Source organism: Phyllopteryx taeniolatus, unplaced genomic scaffold, assembly GCF_024500385.1.
Source record: "Phyllopteryx taeniolatus isolate TA_2022b unplaced genomic scaffold, UOR_Ptae_1.2 contig_65, whole genome shotgun sequence".
In the NCBI taxonomy this organism is placed as follows: domain Eukaryota; kingdom Metazoa; phylum Chordata; class Actinopteri; order Syngnathiformes; family Syngnathidae; genus Phyllopteryx; species Phyllopteryx taeniolatus.
This window is the reverse complement of record NW_026903613.1, coordinates 64412-72835: the sequence shown is the minus strand read 5'-3', so window position 1 is coordinate 72835 and position 8424 is coordinate 64412. Positions and strand designations below refer to the sequence as shown.

The 8424-nt window shown below is 47.9% G+C and overlaps 1 non-coding gene across 1 annotated transcript; it reads left to right on the top strand.

Moving 5' to 3' along the window:
• Nucleotides 1-3405: 3405 nt before the first annotated feature.
• On the top strand, nt 3406-3477 carry trnad-guc (transfer RNA aspartic acid (anticodon GUC)). Its single transcript has one exon. It is a non-coding gene; the product is annotated as a tRNA-Asp (tRNA).
• Nucleotides 3478-8424: the final 4947 nt, after the last annotated feature.

The window sequence follows — 8424 nt, the reverse complement described above, 5'->3', positions numbered from 1 at the left end:
GAGGAGTGTGATCCCCCTGTAGTTGGAACACACCTCCGGTCCCCCTTCTTAAAAAGGGGGACCACCACCCCAGTCTGCCAATCCAGAGGCACTGTCCCCGATGTCCGCGCGATGTTGCAGAGGCGTGTCAACCAGGACAGCCCCACAACATCCAGAGCCTTTCGGAACTACGGGCGAATCTCATCCACGCCGGGGCCCTGCCAGCGAGGAGCTTTTTAACTACCTCGGTGACCTCAAACCCAGAGATAGGAGAGCCCGCCTCAGAGAACCCACACTTTGCTTCCTCTTGGGAAGGCGTGTCGGTGCAATTGAGGAGGTTTTCGAAGTATTCTCCCCACCGACTCACAACGTCCCGAGTCGAGGTCAGCAGCGCCCCATCCCCACTATACACAGTGTTGGTGGTGCACTGCTTTCCTCTCCTGAGACGCCGGATGGTGGACCAGAATTTCCTCAAAGCCGTCCGGAAGTCTTTCTCAATGTCCTCACCGCACTCCTCCCATACCCGAGTTTTTGCTTCAGCAACCACCAGAGCTGCATTCCACTTGGCCAGCCGGTACCCATCAGCTGCCTCAGGAGTCCCACAAGCCAAAAAGGCCCGATAGGACTCCTTCTTCAGCTTGACGGCAACCCTCACCGTTGGTGTCCACCAACAGGTTCGGGGATTGCCGCCACGACAGGCACCAACCACCTTACGGCCACAGCTCCGGTCGGCCGCCTCAACAATGGAGGCGCAGAACATGGTCCTCTCGGACTCGATGTCCCCCGCCTCCCCCGGAACATGAGCAAAGTTCTGTCGGAGGTGGGAGTTGAAACGCCTTCTGACAGGGAATTCTGCCAGACGTTCCCAGCAGACCCTCACAATACGTCTGGGCCTGCCACGTCAGACCGGCATCTTCCCCCACCATCGGAGCCAACATACCATGTGAATCCTAATAAAACGAACACACATTTTGTAATTTAATATATTATGTAACTATATCACAGTCGTTTCTCGTCTATGTATTTGTATTTGCTTTGATTTGCTTTTATTTGCTTTTAACTTCTCGTTAGTATAGTGGACAGTATCTCCGCCTGTCACGTGGAAGACCGGGGTTCGATTCCCTAACGGGGAGTTGAGTTCATGATCTCTTCAGCTTTTGGTGGGGCTCTTCTTTGCGGAAAAACAAAAAAGCCCATCAGCCTCGTTTCCAAACAGGGACCTTACGCGTGTTGGTGAACATAACAACCACTCCACGACTGAAACTGTTAGCAGGACCAGCAAAACCGCCTTGCACGCTGGCATTGCCGATGCGTTCAGGTGCATTGACGTGCTTGACACAAGGTGAAGTTAGGGCAAAAGACTCCTCGTTAGTATAGTGGACAGTATCTAAACCTGTCACGCGGAAGACCGTGGTTTGATTCCCTGACGGGGAGTTGAGTTCATGTTGTTTTTAGATTTTGGTGGGGCTCTTCTTTGCGGTAAAACAAAAAAGGCCATCAGCCTTGTTTCCTAACAGGGACCTTACACGTGTTTAGCAAACATAACAACCACGACACGACTGAAACTGTTGCTCTCATGCTATACGTTAGCAGGACCAGCAAACCGCCTCGCAAGCTGGCATTGCCGATGCATTCAGGTACATTGACGTGCTTGACACAAGGTGAAGATAGGGTAAATGACTCCTCGTTAGTATAGTGGACAGTATCTCTGCCTGTCTCGCGGAAGACCGGGTTTCGATTCCCCGACTGGGAGTTGAGTTCATGTAGTCTTTAGCAATTGGTGGGGCTTTTCTTTGCGGGAAAACAAAAAAGCCCATCATTATGTTTCCAAACAGGGGCCTTACGCGTGTTTGGCGAACATAACAACCACAACACGACTGAAAGTGGTGCTCTCATGCTATCCGTTAGCAGGACCAGCAAACCGCCTTGCTAGCTGGCATTGCTCATGCGTTCAGAACATTGACGTGTGCTTGACACTAAGTGAAGGTAGGGTAAAAGACTTCTTGTTAGTATAGTGGACTTTATCTCCGCCTGTCACGTGGAAGACTGGGGTTCGATTCCCTGATGTGGAGTTGAATTCCTGATATCTTTAGCTTTTGGTGGGGCTCTTCTTTGCGGGAAAACAAAAAAGCCCATCAGCCTTGTTTCCAAACACGGACCGAACGCGTGTTTGGCGAACATACCAACCACTACACCTCTGAAACTGGTGCTCTCATGCTATCCGTTAGCAGGACCAGCAAACCGCCTTGCTAGGTGGCATTGCCCATGCGTTCAGCACATTGACGTGTGCTTGACACTACGTGAAGGTAGGGAAAAATCCTTCTCGTTAGTATAGTGGACAGTATCTTCCCCTGTCACGTGGAAGACTGGGGTTCGATTCCCTGATGGGGAGTTGAATTCATGATCTCTTTAGCTTTTGGTGGGGCTCTTCTTTGCGGGAAAACAAAAAAGCCCATCAGCCTCGTTTCCAAACAGGGACCTAACGCGTGTTTGGCGAACATAACAACCACGACACGACTGAAACTGGTGCTCTCATGCTATCCGTTAGCAGGACCAGCAAACCGCCTCGCGAGCTGGCATTGCCGATGCGGTCAGGTTCATCGACGTGTGCTTGACACTAAGTGAAGGTAGGGCAAAGGACTCCTCGTTATTATAGTGGACAGTATCTCTGCCTGTCACGCGGAAGACCGGGGTTTGATTCCCTGACGGGGAGTTGAGTTCATGTTGTTTTTAGCTTTTGGTGGGGCTCTTCTTTGCGGTAAAACAAAAAAGCCCATCAGCCTTGTTTCCTAACAGTGACCTTACACGTGTTTGGCAAACATAACAACCACTCCACGACTAAAACTGTTGCTCTCGTGCTATCTGTTAGCAGGACAAGCCAACCGCCTCGCTAGTTGGCATTGCCCATGCGTTCAGGTTCATTGACGTGTCCTTGAAGGTCCGGCAAAAGACTCCTCGTTAGTATAGTGGACGGTATCTCCGCCTGTCACGCGGAAGACCGGGGTTCAATTCCCTGGCGAACATATCAACCACTACACGACTGAAACTGGTGCTCTCATGCTATCCGTTAGCAGGTCCAGCAAAACCGCCTCCCACGCTGGCATCGCCGATGTGTTCAGGTGCATTGATGTGTTCTTGACACAAGGTGAAGACCGCGTTTCGATTCCCTGACTGGGAGTTGAGTTCATGTGGTCTTTAGCTTTTGGTGGGGCTCTTCTTTGCGGAAAAACAAAAAAGCCCATCAGCCTCGTTTCCAAACAGGGACCTAACGCGTGTTTGGCGAATATAACAACCACTACACGACTAAAACTTTTGCTCTCGTGCTACTTGTTAGCAGGACAAACCAACCGCCTCGCTCGCTGTCATTGCCGATGCGTTCAGTGCATTGACGTGTGCTTGACACTCGGTGAAGTTAGGGCAAAAGACTCCTCGTTAGTATAGTGGACAGTATCTCCGCCTGTCACGCGGAAGATCGGGGTTCGATTCCCTGATGGGGAGTAGAATTCATGATCTCTTTAGCTTTTGGTGGGGCTCTTCTTTGCGGGAACACAAAAAAGCCAATCAGCCTTGTTTCCAAACAGGGACCTAACGCGTGTTGGTGAACATAACAACCACTCCACGACTGAAACTGGTGCTCTCATGCTATCCGTTAGCAGGACCAGCAAAACCACCTCGCACGCTGGCATCGCCGATGCGTTCAGGTGCATTGACGTGTGCTTTACACAAGGTGAAGATAGGGCAAAAGACTCCTCGTTAGTATAGTGGACAGTATCTCTGCCCGTCTCACGGAAGACCGCGTTTCGATTCCCTGACTGGGAGTTGAGTTCATGTGGTCTTTAGCTTTTGGTGGGGCTCTTCTTTGCGGAAAAACAAAAAAGCCCATCAGCCTCGTTTCCAAACAGGGACCTAACGCATGTTTGGCGAACATAACAACCACTACACGACTGAAACATTTGCTCTCGTGCTACCTGTTAGCAGGACAAACCAACCGCCTCGCTAGCTGTCATTGCCGATGCGTTCAATGCATTGATGTGTGCTTGAGACTAAGTGAAGGGAGGGCAAAAGAATCCTCGTTAGTATAGTGGACAGTATCTCTACCTGTCACGCGGAAGACCGGGGTTCGGTTCCCTGACTGGGAGTTAAATTCATGTGGTCTTTAGCTTTTGGTTGGGCTCTTCTTTGCGAGAAAACAAAAAGCCCATCAGCCTCGTTTCTAAACAGGGACCTAACGCGTGTTTGGGGAACATAACAACCACTCCACGACTGAAACTGTTAGCAGGACCAGCAAAACCGCCTCGCACGCTGGCATTGCCGATGCGTTCAGGTGCATTGACGTGCTTGACACAAGGTGAAGACAGGGCAAAAGACTCCTCGTTAGTATAGTGGACAGTATCTCCGCCTGTCTCGCGGAAACCCGGGTTTCGATTCCCTGACTGGGAGTTGAGTTCATGTGGTCTTTAGGTTTTGGTGGGACTCTTCTTTGCGGGAAAACAAAAAGCCCATCAGCCTCGTTTCTAAACAGGGACCTAACGCGTGTTTGGCGAACATAACAACCTCTACACGACTGAAACTGTTGGTCTTGTGCTACTTGTTAGCAGGACAAACCGACCGCCTCGCTAGCTGTCATTGCCGATGCGTTCAGTGCATTGACGTGTGCTTGACACTCGGTGAAGTTAGGGCAAAAGACTCCTCGTTAGTATAGTGGACAGTATCTCTGCCTGTCACGCGGAAGACCAGGGTTCGATTCCCTGCCGGGAGTAGAATTCATGATCTCTTTAGCTTTTGGTGGGGCTCTTCTTTGCGGGAACAGAAAAAAGCCAATCAGCCTTGTTTCCAAACAGGGACCTAACGCGTGTTGGTGAACATAACAACCACTCTACGACTGAAACTGGTGCTCTCATGCTATCCGTTAGCAGGACCAGCAAAACCGCCTCGCACGCTGGCATCGCCGATGCGTTCAGGTGCATTGACGTGTGCTTTACACAAGGTGAAGATAGGGCAAAAGACTGCTCGTTAGTATAGTGGACAGAATCTCCGACTGTCTCGCGGAAGACCGCGTATCGATTCCCTGACTGGGATTGGAGTTCATGTGGTCTTTAGCTTTTGGTGGGGCTCTTCTTTGCGGAAAAACAAAAAAGCCCATCAGCCTCGTTTCCAAACAGGGACCTAACGCGTGTTTGGCGAACATAACCACTACACGACTGAAACATTTGCTCTCGTGCTCCCTGTTAGCAGGACAAACCAACCGCCTCGCTAGCTGTCATTGCCGATGCGTTCAGTGCATTGACATGTGCTTGACACAAGGTGAAGATAGGGCAAAACACGCCTCATTATAGTGGACAGTATCTCCTCCTGTCTCGCGGAAGACCGGGTTTCGATTCCCTGACTGGGAGTTGAGTTCATGTGGTCTTTAGCTTTTGTTGGGGCTCTTCTTTGCGGGAAAACAAAAAAGCCCATCATTATGTTGATGCGAACATAACAACCACTACATGACTGAAACTGTTGCTCTCGTGCTACCTGTTAGCAGGACAAACCAACCGCCTCGCTAGCTGTCATTGCCGATGCGTTCAGTGCATTGACGTGTGCTTGACACTAGATGAAGTTAGGGCAAAAGACTCCTCGATAGTATAGTGGTCAGTATCTCCACCTTTCTCGCGGAAGACCGGGTTTTGATTCCCTGACTGGGAGTTGAGTTCGTGTGGTCTTTAGCTTTTGTTGGGGCTCTTCTTTGCGGGAAAACAAAAAAGCCCATCAGCCTTGTTTCCAAACAGGGACCGAACGCGTGTTTTGCGAACATAACAACCACGACACGACTGAAACTGTTGCTCTCGTGCAATCTGTTAGCAGGACAAGCCAACCGCCTCGCTAGTTGGCATTGCCGATGCGGTCAGGTTCATTGACGTGTGCTTGACACTAAGTGAAGCTAGGGCAAAGGACTCATAGTTATTATAGTGGACAGTATCTCCGCCTGTCACGCGGAAAATAAGGGGTCCATTCCCTGACGGGGAGTTGAGTTCATATTCTTTTTAGTTTTTGGTGGGGCTCTTCTTTGCGGGGAAAAAAAAGCCCAAAATTATGTTTCCAAACAGGGGCCTCACGCGTGTTTGGCGAACATAACCACTCCACGACTGAAACTGTTGCTCTCATGGTGTCCGTTTGCAGTCCAGCAAACCGCCTCGCAAGCTGTCATTGCCGATGCATTCAGGTTCATTGACGTGTGCTTGACACTAAGTGAAGGTAGGGTAACAGACTCCTCATTAGTATAGTGGACAGTATCCGCCTGTCACGTGGAAAATCAGGGGTCCATTCCCTGACGGGGAGTTGAGTTCATATTCTTTTTAGCTCTTGGTGGGGCTCTTCTTTGCGGGAAAAAAAAAGCCCTTCAGCCTTGTTTCCTAACAGGGAACTAACGCGTGTTTGGCGAACATAACAACCACTACACGACTGAAACTGGTGTTCTCATGCTATCCGTTAGCAGGACTAGCAAACCTCCTCTCTCGCTGGCATTGCCAATGCGTTCATGGTCATTGACATGTGCTTGACACGAGGTGAAAATAGGGGAAAGGACTCCTCGTTAGTATAGTGTACAGTACCTCCGCCTGTCACGCGGAAGACTGGGCTTCGATTCCCTGACGGGGAGTTGCTTCTTAAAATCAGTGTCATGGCAGGTAAATTAGTTGCTCAGCATTAATCTTTTCCAGCACTTTGGAGACAAGTGGAAGGATGGCAATGGTCCTGTCGTTGCTGGCTGTCTCCATCCCCAATTTGACAGGTGGGACGACTGCCATCTTCCACATTTGTGGGAATTCAGTTGATCGTAGTGAAAGGTTAATAATATGGAGAATGGGTTCTGCTCGATCAAACATACGGCCCGCGGGACAGAACTGGCCCGCCACTGGGTCCAATCCGGCCCGTGTGTATGGAGAACACATTCACTGCTATTTTTCAATAAAAAGTAACTTTGGTTGGAAATTTTGTCCACTGGAGGGTGCATTGACAACACTTAAATGACATTGTTGTACTTGTGAAGGCCAAACGATGCCTAGTTTCAGGAGCACACTCGTATAAAATGGTGTGCCATGTTCACACTACAATTCTGTGAAAATAAATACCTCCTGTAGAAATGTGTTAAGTCATTGAATATTACACCATTTTCAGTTAAAAACTTCACTTCAAAAGAGGCTGGTTTGTTGGAAGCTTTTTTTATTCCCACATGCACAGCCACAACTGAAATTTTAATTTATACATTTACAAAAAATGCATAACTGAATGGTGCACGCTCACTGATTCATAATACTGTTGAAATAATTTTGGGTTAACAATTTCAGACTGCTCATATGATTTGCAACAAGACAATAATGAATAAATGTGAATATTTTCCCTACGTACTTGTAATTATTGGACCAAAACAATGGGGAAAGTTTTGAATAGCCCTTTAATGATTTTTAGGCCACAAATATTGTGGTCCGGCCCGCTTGAGATCTAATTGGGGTGAATGTGAACTAAAATGAGTTTCTTCTAGATGAACTAATATCGTCCTTGAATCGAATCAGCAATCACGAAACAGTTGGTTGAACAAAACAGGTTAAAGCGGGTTGTAATATGTTCAGATTCATTATCAGCATTATTGTCCTTAAAAAAACATGGTTTCGCAAAGTAGGTCACATGTGTTCTTTTTGTGATTGATGAGATATTGTATAGATTAAGTTAATTAGAGACAAGCATCAGGTTTATGTGGGTTCCAGCACATAAACGAACAAAGGTGAATGAAAAAGATGATTAGTTTGCAAAATAAGCACTTAAACGAGACGAAGCGTTGGGAATATCTTTTGGGATTGGTAAAGGCAAGGCTGATGTGAAAAACATAATCAAAACAGAATGGCAAAAGGTTTGGAATGGAGGTCACACAGGACAGCATTTCTCTCAAATTCAGCAGACTGTGGGGGGCATGAAAGCAGTGGGGAGAAACACAATCATAACAAGATTAAGATGAGGACATACAGGGCTCAATGGGACAATGCATTTAATTGGGAAGCATTGTACGGGTTTGTGTGAATGTGGAGTGGAGGAGGGAGGAGAGTGTTGAACATGTTATTTGTTATTGTCAAAGGCATGAAATAAGTTAAGGGATGCGCAGAGATGAGTTGAAGTGGGGTTCACGTTTTTAATCTTAGAAATGTACTCAACACGGAAGAAATTAAGATCAAAGGCAGTTTTTAAATGAAACTGGATTGAGAAAGAGAATATAGTCTAAAAGTTGATTTAGTTTTATTTATTTATTTTGCTCCCTCGTACTATACATCTGTGTAGACGTACTTTGACCCACACTCCAGCACAGTAGATGGCGGTAATGCATCTTGAAGGTTTGATGCCACCCGCCAACAAACAAGAAGAAAAAGAAGAAGAAGATGAAGATGATCATAGGTAATACATCTCCTTTCCCTT